Genomic DNA, 23,639 nt, shown 5'->3' on the forward strand with positions numbered 1-23,639 from the left:
GTTAGTTCTGTATCACCCAATCTGATGGATATTTTCTGTCTTTTAAACCATAACCGTGTTCCATTTATTTTATGCTGCTTTATACATTTCATGTCAGTTCTTCTCCATTTTCATTGTCGCCACCATCACCTGACTCTGAACTACAATGGTAGTCAGAAAGCTAGATTTCTCAATTTAGCCACATTTAAATTCCATGGAGTTGTTAATGCTTTCTTTTTCCACACACTTGATACTTGTTCCCTCTGTATAGAACAAAGCCTTCCTTGACTCCTCTTTCAAGGGGTATGTCCCTCTTTTTCTTTTTTTTTCTACCTGTTTTTTTTTTTTTAAATAATGTTTTATTTTATAATACTTTGACTCACAAGAAGTTACAAAAATATATGGGAGTTCCCATGTACCAGCTTCTTCCTATTATCTTAACTGCAGTATATTATCAAACCAGAAAATTGACCCTGCAGCATGCAGCAACACAATTAACTCAGATACTGACCTTATTTGGATTTCACAATATTTACAAGCTCTTTTTCTTCTGTTTATAAAATGTTATATTTGTGAATCATGTTATTATTACCACACAAAGGATATGGAACTTAACATCACAAAGAAAGTCTCTTGCTGATCCTTAATAGTTATACCTTCATCTAACCCTAATGACTGGCATCCACTGATTTTTTTTTTTTTTTTTTGGCACTGTAATGTAGGTTTAAGGATGTTATATCAGTGGAATCATACAACTTGTAACCTTTTGAAGTCTGACCAGGTTTTTTGACTTTACACTCAGCATCTTACCCTTTAGATCTGTAAGTGTTGTTGCTGTATCAATAGTTTGTTCCTTTTTATTGCTAAATAGTATTCCATTGTATGGTTTTATCCCCGCCTGGTAACCCATTCACTGTGGAAAGACATCTGAATTGTTTCCACAACCAAGTGGAATTTATTCCAGATATGCAAGCCTGCTTCAATATTTGAAATTTAGTCAGTGTAATCCATTGTATAAAGAAGAAAATAAGGAAAACTACATGATCATATCAGTTGTTATAAAAAAAAATTTGTCCAAATTCACCCATTTATGATGAAAAAAAGTTCAGCAATGGAAGGAAACTTCCTCAATCTGATAAAAAAAAAAACAACTAAAGCCCTACACCTAGCATTATACTTGGTGAAAGAATAAATGCCATTTTCCTAAGATTGGGAATGAGGCAAGGATGTGTACTCTCATCACTTCTTTTTGACATAGTACTTGGTATCTTTGCTGGTGCAGTAGAATAAGAAAAGTGAATAAAAGGCATACAGATTGGGAAGGAAGAAGTAAAGCTGTCTGTATTTACAGGTAATCTGATGGTCTACGTAGAAAATGCCAGGAAATCACCAAAAACATCCTGAAACTAATTGAGTTTTACAAGATCATAGAATACAAGGTCAACAGAAATCGATTATATTTCTGTATGTTAGCAGTAAACACAGTATTATTTACAATTGCTCAAAAATATTAAGTACAAGTTTTAAAAATGTACACAGGATATGTTTGCTGAGAACTACAAATGCTAATGGAAGAAATCAAAGGAGACCTAAATAAATGGAGAGACATACCATATTCATGGATTGGAAGACAGTAAAGATGTTAATTGTCCACCAAATGGTCTATAGGTTTAGTACAGTTCCTTTTTTTGTTTGTTTGTTTAGTACAATTTCTATCAAACTCCCAGACAGATTGTTTTTGATAGTACATTATAAAATTTATATGAAAAAAGCAAAGGAACTAGAATAGTCTAAACTTTGCAAATGAAAATAAAGTTGGAGGAATCAGACTACCAGATATTGACATATGTAGCTAGAGTAATCAAAATAGTGTGGTATTGGGGCACCTGGGTAGCTCAGTCTGTTAAGCATCTGACTCTTGATTTTGGCTTAGGTCATTATCTCATGGTTCATGGGTTTGAGCCCTGTGTTGGGCTCTGGATTGACAGTGTGGACCCTGCTTGGGATTCTTTCTTTTCCTCTTTCTCTGCCCCTCCCCCTGCTCACACTCCTGTGTGTTCTCTCTCTCAAATAAATTATATAAAAAATAGTGTGTTATTGTTACATAATTGCTGTGTGGTTTTGTCAGAGTGATAGAGCAGTGGAACAGAATAGACCCACACCAATATGGCAAACTAATTTTTGAGAGAGGTACATAAGCAATTCAATGGAGGAATTGGTCTGGGACAATTGAATATTCAACAAATAATGTTGAAAAAAATTAGTCAATCATAGCAAAAAAGGCCCTCAACCTAGACCTCCCACCTTATAAAAAAATTAACCCAAAATGGGTTATGGATCTAGATGTAACAGGTAAAAATACAAAGATTTTAGGAAAAAAAACAAAAAACAGGAAGAAATTGCTTTGACTGCAGGTTAGGCCAAAATTCTTCAAGTGACAGCCAAGGTGCAATATATATAATATATATATATATGTGTGTGTGTGTGTATATATATATATATATATATATATATATATATATATTTATTTATATTTATATTTATATTTATATATGTGTGTGTATATATATATATATTATATATATGTAATTAATAAATTGAACTTTGTCAAAAATAAAAACTTGTTCTGAAAACTACCCTGTTAAGATGAAAAGGCAAGCCATAGACAGAAAACACTTGCAATCATCTATTCAATTAATAACATTTGTTCAGAATATATAAAGAACTTCAGAATTCAATAGTAAAAAAAAATGGGCAAAAGAACAGACACTTAAAGAGGCTGTGGGCATGGCAAATATGCATATGAAAAGATGTTCAACATCATTTGCTGTTAATAGGGAAGTGCAAATTGAAGCTATAATGACATACCACTAGCACTTATTAAAATGGCTAAAAACATAATTTTATGTACTGATGATTAAATGTGGAGCAACTTGGAAATGTCAAATGTTTAGCTACTCTGGAAAAAACAGTTTGTTGTATACTTTTATTTTATCATATATCTTTCATTTGGAGCATTACTCACCTTAATTATATTTTCGGATAATTGTCTCCCTTAGTAGATTCTTTAATTACAGGAGGTCAGAGACCATGTCTATTTTTGTTCACTCTTCATTCCAGGTTCTAGCATGATAACCTGCACATAGTACATATTTCTTTTAATTCGAAAGAAAAATACTATGTACATCATGATACAATTTATTTAACAAATTGTGCTTCCAGAAGTAGTTTGGCTTCACTTTGTTTTCTGGTAAAATAAATTATAACCTCAAAACTCTAATCGCATATCATACAAACAATATTATAAGGCTGCCAATGAGATTTTATATATGTGTGTGTGTGTGTGTGTGTGTGTGTATACACACACACACACCATATAAGTAATGGAATAAAACAATGCTTAGCAATATAAACTGGAGCCATTTTCAGCAAGCTATAGAAATTCTCCAACTGTAAGTAAGGATATTGCAAATGACCAGGAGTGATAAATAGGCTTTTGAGGTTTTAGTTAATGGTTTTTAAAGTATGGTCAGTTTTTAACTTGTTAGAAATGCAAATTGTCTAGTAAATGAGGAACTCAAGATACAGTGCAGCAATTTGTGTTTTAACACACCCATCAGGTATTCCTGGAGCCCACTAATAGTTGAAAACCATTTTTCTACAGTTGACTTGGTTATTTGGAAGACTGGAAGAAGCATGTGGTTCTGCGGAGATTTGTATTATTTTCTTTGTTTCTTTCATTATATTTGTGTATAGTGCTGTTAGTGTTATCCTCTTTTCTGCTTCCCATCGCCCTCCCTTCTTTTTCCCATTTCATTTTTTTGCTACCCTATTTTCCCTGTCAAAACAAAGAACTGAGGTATACATGTTTGTTTTATATATTGAATGGAATATTTTTCTTTTTGTAATTTTAAAACTAGTATATTTGTAGAAATACTGCTATTTGTTTGATTTATATTAGTTGCATTCAATAGCTTAAAAACATTTTTTTGAGAGAAAGGTGATAGAAGTGGGTCAGTGTTCTTTAAAAAGAAATTCTATGTATCTACACACAGAGATGTTCATATATACGCCTCTTTCTTTCTCTGTATATATGTATATTTATATTTCTTTTTGCACTCAATTATAATAACCATAATGGGTGTGTAGACCATGACCTTGTATTATAGTGATCATAGTAGAAAGCAAGAATAATACTAAGTTCTCTTTTCTGCATTCATTGTCTCTTAATATGAAAATCTGATTAATAATTAGACTTTGATGCTTAAAAAAGTTAAATTAGAACTGTATCACAGCAAACCATTTCAGCCACAAATGAGTGAATTCCAATTGGGTCAATTGCATGTCTACTGTATAAGAAAACAAGCATAATAACACAACTCATTTTCAGGTCTTTAGGTCCTGGAAGATTTCCTCTACCTCAACAAACTGTTGCCATCAAAACAACTTGGAAACAGTAATTTGGCAAATAAATTACTGATAGGGAAACATCTACTTGCAGAAGTCCAATACTGAACTTTTCCAAGTAGAGAATGGACACTAGCTTTGAAGAAATCTGAGCTTATGCTTAACTAACTTGAAAGGGAACCTACTAAGAAATCTTGTGTGAGTTCGGTTCTTTTATAGGCAACTATTACGTGAAAACATGGGTAACAATTACTTGAATATGTGATTGTATCAGATGAATGACCAAAGAAGTTAAGATTTTTCAAAAAGTATGTTCTTTAAAAATCTAGGTAACAATGTGTACTATAACATATCAATTTGAAATCAGTTTGAAGCTCTCCAGATTGGTAACTATAGCCACTAGTTTCAAGAATTGGACTCTAATGACAACTGATTCTGGATCCAATTTCACTGTATGTTTTATGTGTCATACTTAGTATGCCAGAGAGAACCAGAGACAACACAGTCCATTGGTTGCTAATTCCCCAGTGTAATCCCCCACTTCCAATCTGAACAACAAAAATACTGGGATAAATGACCATAATTCTTGTGAAGGGAATCAAAGTTGGAAGTTTTCAGATAAAAATCACTGAAGAAAAGCAGGGGCACCTGGGTGGCTCAGTCAGTTGAGCATTTGATTTCAGCTCAGGTCATGATCTTGCAGTTTGTGGGTTTGAACCCCGCATTGGGCTCTGTGCTAACAGCTCAGAGCCTGGAGCTTGCTTTGGATTCTGTGTTTCTCTCTCTGTCCCTCCTCCCTTCATACTCTCTCTCGGTCTGAAAATAAAATATTAAAATAATAAATCATCGAAGAAAGGCTATACAAATTGTCTTGCTACAAAGAACTTCAAATAGCATGGTATATATGATGAGATTTCTCTAAATAAAGATTTTCCCACAAAGAAGTATTTACTAGTCTAATGAGAATCATAATGGTATATTTTGTGTTAATAATTATATCCTAATTTAGCTTAATAACTTTAAATTTGCATTTAATTTTCTATTAACAGATCTCAAATGTTCGTGAGCTAATATTGGAATTCATATTCTTAACAGTCACTGGTCAGAAATGAAACAGCTTGCTTTTCAATTACGGTGTATATTTTTTTCCTCCTAGAAGCTGATAGAAGTACGCCACCTAGAGTAAATTTTATAATTCTTAAAGTATAAAAACTGTAGGGGTGACTTAATGTTATTTTAAACCCCAGAAAGTAGGGATGTTTTAATCAAAATCAAACTAGATATTATAATTGTGGATTTTTTCATCTCCTTCATTTTTAAATGCAACTTTCTTAACGTTTTTGTTAATAGTTCCAAATTAAGCAATTTACCTAATTAGCCGTCTTGAACTGGATAACAAATCAAGTTCAGGAAGTACAGTTTTTAAAACCTGAACTCATAATGACATTAAGGCTGATTTTGAGATGTTAATACCAACCAAAACAATTATGGAAATGTTGGAGAGATATTAGAAATAATGAGTTATACACACACACAAACAGCAACCATTAATCTTGGTGTGTTCAATAAATTTTTAAATATAATTGTAGCAGACCTAGCCATTGAGTAAGCTTTGATGCTAGAGGTCTGAACATACAAGTAGGTAAAGTTTTTCAAATGCTAGTAAAATATAAATGAAAAAAGCCTTTTATTTGGCCTCTTAAATTTTTCAGGTGGGACATGAAGCATATAAAAATAAGTTTTAAAATTTATTTATAGACCTCAATATCTTTACTGATAAAACACTGTGTAAGATGTTGAGGTCTATAGGTCTCTTCAACTAGGCAATGTTAAAAAGCATTACTTTTTCTTTTTTCTACAGCTTTATTGAAATTAAGTGACATAACATTGTGTAAATTTAAGGTGTACAATGTAGTGATTTGAAAAACATGTATATATTGCAAAATGCTTACCATAATAAGGTTAATTACCACATCTTTCACCTCATGTCATTACCATTTTGTTGTTGTTATGAAGAAAAGATTTATTCTAGCAACTTTCAAGTATACAATACATATTGTTAACTAGAATAACCATGCCATATGTGAGATCCTTAGAACTTATTCATCTTAGAATTGAAAGTTTGTGCCCTTTGACCAATATTTCCCCTTTTCCCCCAACCTCCAGCCCTGGTAATTATCAATATACTCTCTGTTTCTGTGAGTTTGACATTTTTAGATTCCACATATAAGTGAGATCATACAGCATTTGTCTTTCTCTGACTTATTTCAGTTAGCATAGTACCCTTATGATCCATCTATATTGTCACAAAAGGCAGCATCTGCTCCTTATTTATAGCCAAATTCTGTATACACACCACATTTTCTTTATCCATTCATCCATCGGTGGACACTTAGGTTCTTTCCATGTCTTGGCTATTATGAATAATGTCGCACTGAATATGGGAGTGCAGATATCTCTTTAAGATAGTAATTTCATTTCCTTTGGATATATACCCAGAAGTGGGATTGCTGGATCATATGGTAGTTCTATTTTAAAGAAACCTCTAGGGGTGCCTGGGTGGCCCAGTCGGTTAAGCATCTGACTTGGACTCAGGTCATGATCTCACAGCTCGTGGACCCGAGCCCCATGTTGGGGTCTGTGCTGACAGCTCAGAGCCTGGAACCTACTTTGGATTCTGTTTCTCTGTCTGTCTCTCTCTCTGCCCCTCCCCGGCTCGTGCTCTGTCTCTCTCTCTAAAATAAATAAACATTAAAAAACATAAAAAAAAAAAAAAAAGAAACCTCTGTATTGTTTTCCATAGAGGCTGTACCAATTTACATTTCCACTAATAGTGCACCAGGTTCCTGTTTTGCCACATCATCTCCATCATTTATCATTTCTAGTATCTTGATGATAGCATTTCTGCCAGGTGAAGTGGTATCTCATTGTGGTTTTGATTTGCATTTCCTTGATGATTAGTGATACCGAGCACCTTTTCATGTACTTGGTGGCCATTTATATGTCTTTAGAAAAATTCAGATTCTTTGCCCATTTCTTAAATTGTATTTTTTTGCTATTGAGTTGTATGTGTTCCTTGTGTAATTTGGATATTAACCCCTTATCATGTATGGTTTGCAAATACATTCTCCCATCTCTTAGGTTGCCTTTTTATTTTGTTATTTTGCTGTGTAGAAGCTTATTAGTTTGATGTAGTCTCATTGTTGATTTTTTGCTTGTGTTACTTGTCCCTTTGATGTCATATCCAGAAAATCATTGCCAACACTGATGCCAAGAAGACTTTTCCCTATTTTTTTTCTAGGAGTTTAATGGTTTTAGATCTTATGTGTAAAGCATTAATCCATTTCAAGTTATTTTTTTGTGAGGGGTATAATATATGAATCCAATTTCCTTCTTTTGCAGTTTTCTGAGTCCTATTTATTTGAAGACACTATCTTCCCCATTGAGTATTCTTGGTTTCTTGTCAAATATTAGTTGACCATATATGTAGATTTGTTTCTGGGCTTTCTATTCTGATTTATTGGTCTTTCTGATTTATTAGTCTGTTTTTATGCCAGTCCCATATTATTTTGATTACTATAGCCTTGTAATATAGTTTGAAATCAGGAAGTGTGATGCCTCTAGCTTTGTTGTTTCTCAAGATTGCTTTGGCTAATCAGGGCCTTTTGTGTTTCCATATGAATTTTAGAACTTTTTTGTTTCTGTGAAAAATTCCATTGGAATTTTGGTAGAGATTACATTGAATCTATAGATCATTTTGGGTAGTATAGACATTTTAATAATATTAACTCTTCTGATATGTGAACATGGACTATCTCCCATTTACTTTCATTTTCAGTTTTTTTTCATCATTGTCTTATAATTTTTGGTATATAGATCCCTCACTTCCTTGATTATTCCTAAATATTTTATCATTTTTGGGCTAGTTTAAAGGAGATTGTTTTCTTTGTTTCTTTTTCCAGTAGTTCATTGTTAGTGCATAGAAATGCAACTGATTTTTATATGTTGATTTTGTGTGCTAAAACTTGGTTGAATTCATTTATTAGTTCAATCAGTTTTTTTGGTGGAGTCTTTACAATTTTTCTAAATATAAGATTGTATCATCAGCAAACAAAGGTAATTTTACTTACTCCATTTTGACTTGGATACCTTTTATTTTATTTTATTTTTTTGTTGTCTATTGCTCTAGCTAGGACTTAGAGCACTATGTTGAATAGGAGTGGTAAGAGTGGGCACCCTTGTCTTGTTTCTGATTTTAGTGGGAAAATTTTCAGTCTTTCATTGCTGAGTGTGATGTTAGCTATGTGTTTGTCAAATATGGCCTTTATTGTGTGACATATTTCCTTCTTTACCTGGATTGTTGACAGTTTTCATCATGAAAGAATTTTGAATTGTTCATTGCTTTTTTATGTGCCTATTAAGATGATCATGTAATTTTTATCCTATATTACACTAATCTGGTTTATTACATTGATTGATTTGCATTTAACCATCTTTGCATTTTTGGGATAAATCCCACTTGAGAATGATGTATGGTCCTTTTTTTTTTTTAATGAGTGAACGTTTTTTTTAAATGAATACAATTTGTTGTCAAATTGGCTTGCATACAACACCCAGTGCTCATTCCAACAAGTGCCTGTCACCCATTTTCCCCTCTCCCCCACCCCCGTCCACCCTCAGTTTGTTTTCTGTATTTAAGTCTCTTGTGGTTTGCCTCCCTCCCTCTCTATTTGTAACTATTTTTCCCCCTTCCCTTCCCCCATGGTCTTCTTTTAAGTTTCTCAAGATCCACATATGAGTGAAAACATATGATATTTGTCCTTCTCTGACTGACTTATTTCACTCAGCATAATACCCTCCAGTTCCATCCACATTGCTGTAAATGGCCAGATTTCATTCTTTCTCATTGCCAAGTAGTATTCCATTGTATATATAAACCACATCTTCTTTATGCATTCAACAGTTGGTGGACATTTAGGCTCTTTCCATTATTTGGCTATTGTTGAAAGTGCTGCTATAAACATTGGGGTACAAGTGCCCCTATGCATCAGCATTCCTGTATCCCTTGGGTAAATTCCTAGTAGTGCTATTGCTGGGTCATAGGGTAGTTCTATTTTTAATATTTTGAGGAACCTCCACACTGTTTTCTAGAGTGGCTGCACCAGTTTGCATTCCCACCAACAGTGCAAGAGGGTTCCCATTTCTCCACATCCTTGCCAGCATTTATAGTCTCCCGATTTGTTCATTTCAGCCACTGTGACTGGCGTGATGTGGTATTTGAGTGTGGCTTTGGTTTGTATTTCCCTGATGATGAGTGACATTGAGCATCTTTTCATGTGGATGTCTTTTTTGGAAAAGTGTCTGTTCGTGTCTTCTGCCCATTTCTTCACTGGATTATTTGTTTTTTGGGTGTTGAGTTTGGTAAGTTCTTTATAGATTTTAGATACTAGCCTTTATCTGATATGTCATTTGCAAATATCTTTTCCCGTTACGTCAGTTGCCTTTTAGTTTTGTTGATTGCTTCCTTTGGAGTGCAGAAGCTTTTTATCTTGATGAGGTCTCAATAGTTCATTTTTGCTTTTAATTCCCTTGCTGTTGGAGATGTGTCAAGTAAGAAATTACTACAGCTGAGGTCAAAGAGGTTGTTGCCTGCTTTCTCCTCTAGGGTTTTGATGGTTTCTTGCCTCACATTTAGGTCTTTCGTCCATTTTGAGTTTATTTGTGTATGGTATAAGAAGGTGGTCTAGTTTCATTCTTTTGCATGTTGCTGTCCAGTTCTCCCAGCACCATTTGTTAAAGAGACTGTCTTTTTTCCATTGGATGCTCCTTCCTGCTTTGTCAGATTAGTTGGCCAGACATTTGTGGGTCCAATTCCAGGTTCTCTATTCTATTCCATTGGTCTATGTGTATTGAAACATATGGGTTTAGAGTCATTGTGCTATCTGTAGTTTTCATGCTTGTAGTGATGTCGCTGGTCCTTTGTGGTCTTTGCAACACTCACAGAGTACCCCTTAGGATCTCTCGTAGGGCTGGTTTAGTGGTGATGAATTCCTTCAGTTTTTGTTTATTTGGGAAAAACCTTTATTTCTTCTTCTATTCTGAATGACAGGCTTGCTGGATAAAGGATTCTTGGGTGCACATTTGTGATCCTATTCATCACATTGAAAATTTCCTGCCACACCGTTCTGGCCTGCCAAGTTTCAGGAGATAGGTCTGGTACTACCCTTATGTGTCTACCCTTGTAGGTTAAGGCCTGTTTATCCCTAGCTGTTTTCACAATTCTCTATCTTTGTATTTTGCCGGTTTCACTACAATATGCCACGGAGAAGATCAATTCAAGTTACATCTGAAGGGAGTTCCCTGTATCTCCTGGATTTCAATGTCTGTTTCTTTCCCCAGATTGGAGAATTTCTCAGCTATAATTTGTTTAAGCACACCTTCGGCCCCTTTCTCTCCTTCTTCTTGAACTCCTATGATATGGTTATTATTGTTTCATTGAGTCTTTTAATTCTCTAATTCTCCTCTTGTGATCCAGAAGTTTTTTAGCTCTCTTTTTCTCTGCTTCATCTTTTTCCATAATTTTATCTTCTATTTCACCTATTCTCCCCTCTGTCTCTTCAATTCTGGCTGTTACCGCCTCTAGTTTATTTGCACCTCATTTACAGCATTTTTAAATTCATCATGACTATGTTTTAGTTCCTTGATCTCTGCAGCAATAGATTCTCTGCTGTCTTCTATGCTTTTTTTTAAGTCCAGCAATTAATCCTATGACCATTATTCTAAACTTATGTTCAGTTATATCGTTCGTATCTGTTTTGAGCAATTCTTTAGCTGTCATTTCTTCCTGGAATTTCTTTTGAGAATTCTTCCGTTTCATCATTTTGGCTAGTTTTCTGTCCTTTATGTGTTTTCAAAGCTTGTTACGTGCCCTGCACCGATAAGCACTACTATGTTAAAGAGGGGTCATACATTGTCCAGGGCCTGGCCCTTCAGGAGGTACTTTCTGGAGTGTTACTTGCTCTCTGTTGTTGTGACTTTGGTTACTTTATCTCCCTACTCGTAGTGATGTTTTGAACCCTCCACTAGGTGTGCACTGAAGTAGCCCTGGAAAGGAAAACAAACAAACAAACAAAAAACAAACAGAAAACAAAAACATGCAAAAAAAACCCCAAAAACAAAAAACCAGAAACAGCAGTTACAGTTAAACAACAGGGTGGAGGCAGTGCTGATGGAAGAAGCCCTATCCCATACAAAGAGAGAAATGACAGGGGTGGGGGAAAAAGAAAATATAAAAAGTGACCAAACAGAGAAACTATACTGCTTAATCCAGAGAGAGAGAGAAAGGAAAATAAAGAAGGAGGTGGGGAAAAAGAAAAGAAAAGAAAATAATATTTTCCAGACAGAGAATCTATATGGCTTAATCTAGAGAGAGGGAAAGGAGAATAAAGAAGGAGGTGGGGATCATGTATCAAGAGAATGGATTAAATATGTCTGCTTAAACAAACCAACAACCAGAGTAACCAGACTGGAGGAGGGAAGAGATAAGAAGGAGAAAAGTAAGGAAGAATATATAATAAGAATTGTCCAAGAATGAAACCAGGCAATGCAACAGCACTGGTCTGGAGAAGGGGCTGTCTGGTTCCTCATTGTCAATCAAGCTCCTGTTGATACACAGTTACCATGTGTGGAGGGGTGGGGTTTGGTGTGGGTGGGTCCAGCTTTCACTGTGGGCCCTGAGGTCAGATCCCTGAAGCCCCACCTTGGTGGTTGTGGGGAGAAAAATGGCGACACCCCAGCCTCTACTCCATGGGCCAGGTGTCCCAAACAACTCTATTGGAGCCATCCTCACTGTGCCATGGGCTCAAATGAGGTGGTTTGTCCTGCTCCATGGACTCCCATGCCCTGGTGCTTGGCTGGGACTTAAACTCTCACTGTGTACACCCCAGTACTGGGGAAGCGCCACTCTGTGCAACCCCATATGTGGTTCCTGGCTGGCAGGCACAGGCTGGCTTTGTCCTGCCCCACAGCACTCCAGGGAGGTGATTGCTTTCTCCTATTGCAAACTGTGCCCCTGACCTAGCCACAGAGCCCTGGACTGGCTCCCTCCTCCCCAGGTGTGCGATCCGGGCAGCTGGCTCCAGTCCTGAGAAAGCCCCTCAGTTAGAGATTGGATCTTTCTCCCTCCTGGTCTGAGGTTTTTCTCGTGTCCAGATACAGTCCTATGCTTCCCCACCCTCTCTTTCCCTTCCCTTTGTCTCTCTGCAGAAGGGGATCCTTTCCCTCCATTTATTTTATCTCTCCCAGTTGGCAGTCACACACGTATGGCTCATCAGGTTGTCCTGGTGGGGCCCTGGAAGTGACTGTCTCTTTGTCTCCTGGACTTTCGGAATTCAAAGTCCTTTAGCTTCAATGCTGCTTTGTTTGAGAGAAAAGGGAACTTTGGATCCCCCTACTTCACCATGTTGGCCCCTCCTTCCTGTATAGTCCTTTTAATACGTTTTTTAATTCAGTTGCTAATATTTTGTTAAGAATTTCTGCATGTATATTCATCAGAGATATTGGCCTGTAGTTTTCTTGTCTTGTGGTGTCCTTATCTGGCTTTGATATCAAAGTAATGCTGGCCTTGTAAAATAAGTTTGGGAATGTCCTCTCGCCTTCAAATTTTTGGAAGAGTTTAAGAAGGTCAGGATTAATTATTTAAATGTTTTATAGAATTCATCAGTGAAGCCATCTGGTCCTGGACTTTTCTTTGTGTTGGAAGGTTTTGGATTACTGAATCAGTCTCTTTACTAGTAATTGATCTGTTCCTATTTTCCAGTCATGATTCAGTTTTGGTAGGTTGTGTAGTTCTAGGAATTTATTCATTTCTTCTAGGTTGTCCCATTTGTTGGTATGTGATTGTCGATGGTGGTCTCTTATGCTTCTTTATATTTCTCTGGTATCAGTTGTAATGTCTCTTCTTTCATTTATGATTTTATTTATTTGAGTCCTCCCCACTTTTTCTTGGTAAGCTTACCTACAGGTTTGTGAATTTTGTTTATTTTTTCACAAAACCTACTCTTAATTTTGTTGATTTTTAAAATTATTTTTGTTCTCTATTTCATTTCTCTATTTCTATTTTCTATTCTCTATTCCATTTCTCTATTGATCTTCCATTTCTGTACCGATCTTTGCTATCTTCTCACTTCTGCTAACTTTGGGCTTAGTTTATTCTAACTTTCTCTAGTTCCTTAAGGTGTAAAGTTAAGCTATTTATTTGAGATATTTCTCTTTAATTTAAGCACTTATTGCTATAAAATTTCCTCTTAGCATTGCTTTTGCTGTATCCCATACATTTTGATACGTGTTTCCAATATCATTTGTTTGAAGATATTTTCTAGTTTCTCCTTGATTTTATCTTTGACCCATTGGTTTTTCAGTAGTGTGTTTAATTTTCATGTATTTGTGAATTTTCCAGCCTTTTTTTCTGTTACTTCTAGTTTCATTTAACTGTGTTTGGAAAGGCTTCTTGGTATGATTTCAGTCTTTTAAATTTTCTGAGATTTGTTTTGTGACCTAACCTATAGATCTATCCTGGAGAATGTTCCATGTGCACTTGAAAAATAACATGTATTCTGATATTGTTGGATGGAATGTTCTGTATATTTCTGTTATGTTTGTTTGGTCTAAAGTACAATTTAAGTTCACTGTTTTCTTATTAATATTTTGTCTGCATGATCTACCCGTTGTTGGAAGTGGGATATTGAAGTCCCCTATTATTGTATTCTTATTTATTATTCCTTTCAGATCTGTTAGTATTTGCTTATATTTAGGTGCGCTGATGTAGGGTACATATATATTTATAATTGTTATATATTCTTGATGAATGAACCCTTTTATCATTACATAATAACCTTCTTGGTTTCCTGTTACATATTTTGATTTAAAGTCTGTTTTGATTTTAAAGCTATCCCTGCTCTTTTTGGGGTTCCTTTTGCATGAAATTATCTTTTCTTATCCTTTCACTTTGAGTTTCTGTGTGTCCTTGAAGTTGAATTGTGTCTCTTGTAGGAATCATACAGTTGGGTCTTTTTAAAATTATTTATTTATTTATTTATTTATTTATTTATTTATTTATTTATTTATTTAATTAATTCATTTATCTACCCTGTGCCTTTTGATTGGAGAATTTAATTCATTTACATTTAAAGAAATTATAGATAGATAATGACTTACTATTGCCATCTTTTTAAATTAAATTAAATTTTTTTTTTTTTGGCTCTTTGTAGTTCCTTTGTTTCTTCTCTTGTTATCTTCCTTTGTGAATTGATGCTTTTCTGCACTGGTGTACTTTGATTCCCTTCTTTTTATGTTGTATGTGTCTACTGTAGGTTTCTGTTTTGTGCTTATCCTGGGGCTTACATAAAGCATCGTATAGATTTAATAGTCAATGTTAAGCTGATAGCAACTTAACTTAGCTTGTATGTAAAAACTGCACACTTTCCCTCCTTCCTCTCACATGTATTTTCATGTCACAATTTACATATTTTTGTATTGTTTATTAACAAGTTTTTGTACCTGTCGCTATATTTAATACTTTTTTCTTTAACCTTTATCATATTTTTAAGTTGTTAACTACACCATCATATTCCAGTATTAGAGTATTTTGAATCTGGCTATGCATTTACTTTTACCAATTTATTATATATTTTTGTGTGTTTTCATATTACTTACTAGTGTCCTTTTGTTTCAGCTTGAAGAACTCCTTTCAGCTTTTCATAGAAGGCAGTTTTGGTGGTGATGAATCCCTGAAGCTTTTGTTTGTTGGGAAAGGTGTTTATTTAGCCTTCATTTCTGAAGGACAACTTTACCAGGTAAAGTATTCTTGGCTGGCAGTTTTTACCTTTTAGCACTTTGAATATGTCTTCTCACTCTCACCTGGTCTGCAAGGTCTCTGATGAGAAAACCACTGATAACCTAGTAGGGATTCCCTTGCATGAGGGAAATTTCTTTCCTCCTATGCCTTTAAAATTCTCTTTGTCATTGATTAAAATTTTTTTTTAATATTTATTTATTTTTGAGAGAGAGAGACAGACAGATTGTGAGTGAAGGAGGGGTAGAAGGAGAGGGAGACACAGAATCCAAAGCAGGCTCCAGGCTCTGTGGCATCAGCAGAGAGCCCAACGCAGAGCTCGAACCCACGAATTGGGAGATCATGACCTGAGCTGGAGAAGGACACTCAACTGACTGAGCCACCCAGGAGCCCCTCTTTGTCTTTGATTTTAGATATATTTGATTTGGATGTGTATTGAGAGGATTGTTTTAGATTGATTTTAGATATATTTGATTTGGAGGTGTATTGAGAGAATTATTTTAGATTGAAATTTGGGGTGACCTATTAGATTCATGATTTTGATGTCTAATCTGTCTCCAGGTTTAGGAAGTTCTCAGACATTATTTCTTTACATAAGCATTCTACCCCTTTCTCCCTCTTTTCTCCTTCTGGGACTTCATTGGTGCATAAATTGTTTCTCTTAATGGTGTTTCATAATCTTGTAGGCTTTCTTCATTCTTTTTCATTCTTTTTCCTTATATGACTGGATAATTTCAAATGATCTGTCTTTGAGCTCACTGTTTATTTCATTTGCTAGGTTGTTACAGTTCAACAGTTTTCTGTTGAAGCTCTTACTGACTTCCTCAGTGCAGTCATTGTATTCTACATTTTCAAAATTTCTCTTTGATTATTTTTTATATTTTCTATCTCTTTGTTAAAATTTATCATTTTGTTTTTATGTTATTTTATTAATTGTCTATATTCTTTTGTAGCTTTCTGAGCATCTTTGTAACAATTATTTTGATCTTTACCAGGCAATTCCTGAATCTTCATTTCTTTGACATCATTTATGGGAAATTTACTGTGTTCCTTTGATGGTGTCATGTTGCCCTGATTCTTCATGACTCCAGTAGTCTTGCATACGTGTCTGTACGTTTGAGGAAGGAGTCACCTCTTCCAGACTTTATGGACTGACTTTGGTAAGGAAAGACCTTCACCTGTGTTGGGGGACCATCCTGGAATGTGATGTGGGATCTATTGGTTTGGGGCACCAAATGCAGGTATGTGTGGTGGCTCTGAGCCCTGTGGGGCATGCTTTCTCAATGGCTTAGCCTGCTAGAGCCCATAACAACCGTGTGATTCTTAATGAACAATGTGGGGAATCTACAAAGGCTGCAAAGGCTTCTGGTTCCTCAGCAGCGCTCTCAGCTCTAGTGGCTAGGGACCGGAGCAGATAGTGGTAGTGGTTAGAGCTAGTGGTGTACCCACATTTGGCTCTGAGGGTCAACTGCAGGCTCTAGTGTAGTGACAGGGGCTGGTTGCAGACACATGCACAGTGTCCGGGGCCAGGGGAAACTGCAAAGGCCAAGGACAAATGTGGATGCACTGGCAGCTGTGGGGCCCCTGGCTGTCAAAGGGAACTCCTGTGACTGTAGGTTCTTGACTGTTGTGTGTACATTGCAGTGGAGGCTGGTGATGGGAGTCAGGCTGGAGGTGTGCAGGTGCACAGCTGGAAGAGCTAGCCCTGAGTGTTTGCACGGTTATGGGGATCAGCCATGGTGGTCTAGGCTGGCATCTTGGAATCATGCAGCAGTAGAGGCCACAGCAGGGTACTGGTGTGGGTCCCAGGCTCTAGTAGGGAGGGAATGGGAAAGTGGAGAGAAGAACTAAGGTATCTGGCTTCTGTGAACATGAAAACCTGTGGGGTGAAAACCAGTGAAATCTGCAGGGAGTCTGTGTGGCTGTGCTGGTTTCCTCGTTGCAAAAACTCCTGAGGTCCTTTGCAGAGGAGGTCACTAGGAACCATGGTCACTCCCACTGTGCGGCTGATATTGCTAGCCCCTGCCCTTCTTCCTTGTTCCTAGCCATAGCTGTCCATTTCAGCTCTGCTCGTGTCTAGGTGGGTGAAGCTGAAGTGGATTCTTTGTGCAGTGCCCTGAAAGGCTGCAGAAGCTTATCACTCACCCTGTTCTCCCTTTCCCAGTGAGGGGAACTTTTTCTAGCTGGTGAATTCCCTGGTAGCAAGGAGCAGTGCCAGCCTGAGGAGATGAGGCTGGCATCATCTGATGAAGATCAGATGAAAAAATGAAGATCTTCTTTCTCTCCTTTTTGTGTAGTTATTCTCAAGTTTTTCCTTCTACTGTGTTGTTCAATTTCTTAAGTGAACTTCTGATCTCTTCCAGAGCTGATTTTTTTCATAGACAGCTGACTATTGTTGATCTTTGTGGGGAGATGGAATCTGGGGTCTCCTACTGTGCCATCTTGGTGATGTCACTTTTCAGCCCTGACATTTCATAGTGAATATGATGAGGAAAGATTTTATAAAATTCAACACAAAATATTTTGGACTTAAAACCAAAGCTTTGGGGAGATCATGAACCTCTATCTTATCTCAACTCTATTTTCTAGTTTTGTATCTGTTGATATGCAATGCTTGAAATTTTTGCTTTGGGAAAATTGTTGAGCAAATGATGTTTCTTACAAGATCTCACAAAGGACAATATTTTATGATGAAATACTGCTTTGATTTTTTAGTGTCCTATATAAGTGATTTCTACAAACTGTCAGAAAAATTTCTTCAGAGTTGAGGTCTAGTCTTCAATTTCCTTTCCCTATAGCATCTGACATATATTGTTGCCACAGTGGATGCTTATAAATATTTGCCAATTTCATATTTTGTCTCCAAGCCAACTGATGTTGGTGAAGAGTGTCACACAGTTGCTAAAGTTTAACATTCAAATTAAGTTATCAGACGATGAATTTAATTAGTAGTGTAGTTTTTTGTTTTTTTTTTTTAACTGAGTATGGTGAATTTTACTTAAGGCACAGCTGGACCTCCTTGATAGCAGTTATGTATTAAAAACTGCAGAATGAAAGGTTTATAAAAATTTCTCAACCCACTAAGAATATGAGTTACCATGAAATTACCTATTGAGTAATAGTAAATAGTTAATGTCAGTGGTAAAAAACAAACAGACTTATATTTCAGTTATATAGGATGCTTGCATTTTATTTACAATATAGCTTTCAGACTTTCTGCTGACCAGAACATCTTCCAGTTGCTATGGGGAGTTCTGTTATTTGTCAATGTGGGGTTTCCTGGTTGGCAGCATTAGGTATTTATGATGGCATCTGTGTTTGCTGGTTGTTGCATTTGCAGTGGAACTTGTATTTTGGCCAGTTGAAAAGGGAGAGAAAAAGAAAGCAAATTAAACTTGACTTCTTGGCAGTGAAGCAGTAGCTTCTTATTACATGGACCCATATATTGCAAGAACACCACATGCAACTTCTGTTGTGTGCCATGATTACACTACCTATAACTGACTATACCTGCATTATAATAAACTTGTATAATAATACTAAAATCCAAAAGTTAAAAACTAAATATTATATCTTGTCAGTTGACATGGTACTTTTCTTTTTAAATATTTTATTTATTTATTTATTTATTTATTTATTTATTTATTTATTTATTTAGAGAGAAAGTGCAAGCAAGAGAGGGGCAGAGAGAGAGGGTGAATCTAAAGCAGGCTCTACTCTGTCAGCTCAGAGCCTGATGTGGGGCTCGAATTCATGAAACTATGAGATTGTGACCTGAGCCAAATTCACAAGTCAGATGCTCAACTGACTGAGCCACCCAGGTGCCCTGACATGAGTAGAATTTTAATACAGGAAATTAGCGTAAGTAGAATAATGCTTATTTTTGTATATTTTGGTCAAAGAAAAATCATCATTATTATTTATAGTATTGTATAAGCCTTTATTTACTTAAAACAAGTGAAAATCTAAATGAACTGATTAAAGAAGTTCTTCCCTCAATTTTTATAAGGTAAATAGAATAGAAAATAAAAGTAAACTCATTAATATCTGGGATTTCTTTTTAAAAACAACTTCCATATATATATTAGAGTCAGAACCCATTTTGCTCACAAGCCACTGTTGTAAACCCATCTACATCTACCACATAAATCTGTGATGTTTGATGTTCATAAAGATTTTTAGGTATCCCAAGAAGTACCTTTTTAATATTAAAAGCACAGAAGCACCTTCTAATAGTGATTCTTAATGCAAAAAACCCGATAATTAACTCCTTAATGTTGACAATTTATATTCATTGTAATTTGAAGATTTATAGGTTATTTTCATTGTAATTTATGTATTTCATTTTATTTTTTGAATACTGGCCATTTCTGAGGCAAAGTTTAGTTAAATATCTAGTAAGTTAACTTAAAATCTTGTGTATACTTCCAACTGTGTTGCAGAATTATATTCCTGGTCTCTGGAAGCACTGGTTTTGCCAGTATATATAAAACAGAAGGCACGTGGAGACAAAAATCTAATACTGAGATCTTGCCCTTAAGGCACTTACAGTTTAGTTTGAAAGACAGCATGTAAGAATGAAAACTCTATTAGTATAAACATCAAATAACTGTCCTGTGAGACAATATAAGAGTAATTCTTATTGCCTAGTGATATAATATGTTAGTGTTATACAGCTTTAGATGAAGACGTCCCTGCAGGTTGAAAGTTCTGTAGATCTTGGGGAAGGGGAAAGACTTGGTCTTGATACTGAAAGTTGGATGATAGTTTAGATTTGAGGTAGGGGCAACAATTTATGCATCAGGCTAGGAGAGAATAACTTTCTAGAGGTAAAGTGAGTTGAGTAAACCTTTTTCTCTAGGATGAGAATTTTGAAACATAAGTACAGAGAAAGAATGATGGGAAGTATTAATTTTTAGGACAAATATTTTTTCTAGCACTTTACAATTTATAAGGTATTTCTATGTAATTCTCATCTAATCTTAAATACTTGTGGTGTAGAATGTTTATTCTTATTTTAAAAATATAGAACTAAAGCAACTGATGATTATTATAAAATATAAATGAACAAAGTATAAATGTAAGCTTTGATGATCTAAAGAGAAAAATATAATAAAAATTAGGGTAAGATGGAGATTAGGTACACTTCAAAAAGTGATGGCAAAGATTTTTTTATAATTTCTTTCTTACCTTTAGAGAGTTCTTTTATTTAGTAACCATATCCTCTGTGGAGGTAAACTTTTACCTGACTTTCAGTAATGCCTTCCATTTATTTAAAAAATTAAAAATAATCATGATTGTTTTTTTTCTGAAATATATATGCCTGCCCATCTGAAGTACTCATCTGCATAGTGTACACATTTGTAAAGATGTTCAATAAAAGTTGGCAATGATTATTTTTGGGTGATGGAATATTGGTGGTCTTGTTTAGTTTCTTCCTGGCACTTTTCACTGTTATTTTTTTAAAGTTTATTTATTTGTTTTGAGAGAGAGAGAGAGAGCATGTGTGCCAGGTGAAGGGCAGAGAGAGAGGGAGAGAGAGAATTCTAGGTAAGCTCTGGGTGGGCAGCCCAGAGTCTAACTCCAGGCTCAGTCCCACGAACCATGAGATGATGACCTGAGCCGCAATTAAGAGACACTTATCTGACTGAGCCACTCAGGTACCTTTCTAAAGCAAATGTGCATCTTTTTTCCCCCTAAAACAATAAAGGCATTATTCTTAAAATTAAAAAATTCCACACAAGTACCATTCTGACAAATACACTTCGGTCACTACTGATGTAGGTAGTGATTGTTGTACATCATAGTAGTGACGTAGGCACTACTGATTATTCCTAACCTTAATGAATGAGTGATCATTTTCACAATAATATATGATTTTTAAACTTAGGGGTTTTGAAAATTATCTTCCAGTTTTTCTCTGGCATGTAATGAAGTGGTTTACCAAAACATTTTTGTAATTAGGTTGTTACTTATTAGTATACCCAAACAAATGTGTCATAGATGTTAGTAGTTTATATTCCTGGGTAAAATAAAGGCAAATTGGAAATACCAGTCATTATAGTTTATTTTATTAGCATTGCTTTCTGAGGTACAAGAAATACTGATGCATTTTGAAAAAATTTCTATCAGACAGATTGAATAGATCTGAAGGAGATCATTTGAAGACATTTATCATGTTTGTATTCATTAGTATGTCTTAATATGTATTCAGGCACTTTCTTGTGTCTCATCTTTCTTTAACCAGTGACTAATTGTGAGTATAAATTAGGTAATAAAGGACCAAAAATAGATGATTCAAAACTAAGTAATGAGTACTACCTTCATGATGATCTGCAGTGCTCTGCTGAGTTATAAAACAAATGACAGTCACTATATCTGGAGGACTTTCCTCTGATTTCTGATAATCACTATTCATTCTCCAGCACATGCCCTCCCAGGCTCTTCAAATTGTTCAATTTTAGATGGATGTTTAAAAAATAATTATTACTTACATTTTTAAAAGTAGATACTGAAATGGACACCGTTATGTTTAATATCATAAACTTGAATATTTGGGAAATGGCTGAACAGGAAAGCATGGATTTCCATGTAATTCTTATGGAAAAGAGAGAATATAGAGAGAGGAGAGCAGAAAGTTAGGGACTGAAGGCTTATTAAAATTTGGGGGATGGATAAATACCCAGGAGTAGCATTACTCAATCTTCTGCTATTTCTATTTTTAACCTTTGGAGGAAATTCCATACTGTTTTCCATAGTAGTTGCACCAGTTTACATTCTCCAGCAACAGTGCACAAAGATTCCCTTTTCTCCACATCCTTGCTGACACTTGTTATTTCTTGTCCTTTTGATACTAGTCATTCTGACTGTTGTGAGGTGATATCTCATTGTGGTTTTGATTTGTGTCATAAATACTCTAAAGAACAAACTGGTGGTTGCTAAAGAAACTCAAGGAAAGGGGTGGGGGGTTGACAAAGTAAGTGAAGGAGATTAAGAGGCACAAACTTCCAGTTATAAAATAAATAAGTCACAGAGATGAAAAGTACAACATAAAGAATATAATCAATAGTGTTGTAATAACATATGGTGACAGATGCTGACTACACTTATCATGGTGAGCATTAAGTAACTAAATAGAATTGTTGAATCACTGTGTTGTACATCTGAAACTAAATAACACTGAATGTTAACTATACTCAAATAATAAAATTTTAAAAAATTAAAATTAAATAAAATTTGGGGGATGGGAGAAGAAAAAATAGAGGATGAAGACAAAGGAAGTATAACAATTGCAGAGCAATCACCATTGAACCAATAACTTTATATGCTGTATCTCATTTCATGTAGTAATCCTAACCTATTTAGAATGAGGAAGTTGCAGCTCAGAAAGAAATAATTTGCCCACAGTGACCCAGTAAATGGTGGAATAATGATTCAAAGCAAGATCTACAATAAAGCTCATGCTTTTTCCTCCTCAGCAGTCCATCTCTCTAATTCAGAGATGTCCGAAGAGAACCAGAAGACAGTAATATAATAAAAGTTAAAGGAGAGCTTCAACAATAAAGTGCTCTACATTAGACGTGGCAGAGAGATCATGCCAAATGAGATCTCAGGAAAGATCACTGGAATTGGAGGGGCCTTCTAGGGCTGGCTCTAGCAGCTCAAAGAGGCAAAACCATATTCTGTAGAGTTAAGGAGACATGGTTTCTCTTTAACATAAGACTTGTGCTTTATGATGTTAGTGTTATGTCTTACTCATTTTATCCTGGTATCCATAGGGCTTAGCACAGAGTTTTGCCTGCAGTTGGCCCCAGACTATGATTTTGCAAGTACATGACTAATGCTGATTGCAGGTCAAAAAGGTCTTGATATAGTCAGTCTAAGTCCTTGGTGGATATTCAGGATCCAATGGGTCATGGTACTCTGAGAGGTGATCCACAGAAGGACTGATGATTTGAAGATGGTGGTAAATGAAAGTAACATGGACATTAAATGATGAAAACCAAAAATGGGTGGTATATGAATCATTGGGTTCTGCTTTTGGAGTCTGAGGAGAAGATTGTGCCTTCCTTCTCTCCCTTAGTCTGTCTCTTCCTGTTGAAGCTGATGTGAGTCAGTAATGCCACCTAAACCCACAATTTTAGATAAAGTAGGGTCACAGAAATTTGGGTCTGTATTAAATTGATGACAACTATAATTTTTTCAAAACTAATTATATAGAATGTATTAATGCTAGTATTTTTTCAATAGATGAAGAAAAAATATTTAGTATAATTCAGCACACATTTATGAATTTAAAAAGTCAATGAATATTCTTTCCTGCTTTGTTGAAGATTAGTTGGCCATACATTTGTTGATCCATTTCTGGGTTCTTTATCTTGCTCCATTGATCTCTGTGTCT

General features: G+C 35.4%; 1 protein-coding gene across 23 annotated transcripts in view; it reads left to right on the forward strand.

Annotated features, from left to right (window-relative positions):
* EMC2 (ER membrane protein complex subunit 2) overlaps positions 1 to 23,639 on the forward strand; it is a 565,050-nt gene that overhangs the window by 52,330 nt on the left and 489,081 nt on the right. For all 23 annotated transcript variants that reach the window (XR_006592742.1, XR_006592755.1, XR_006592744.1 and 20 more), the window contains exons 12-13: positions 15,119 to 15,239; positions 16,234 to 16,398. The gene's annotated coding sequence lies outside the window, so the exon portion shown is untranslated. The remainder of the gene's footprint in view (positions 1 to 15,118; positions 15,240 to 16,233; positions 16,399 to 23,639) is intronic.

This window comes from Felis catus, chromosome F2 (genome assembly GCF_018350175.1).
Source record: "Felis catus isolate Fca126 chromosome F2, F.catus_Fca126_mat1.0, whole genome shotgun sequence".
Classification (NCBI taxonomy): domain Eukaryota; kingdom Metazoa; phylum Chordata; class Mammalia; order Carnivora; family Felidae; genus Felis; species Felis catus.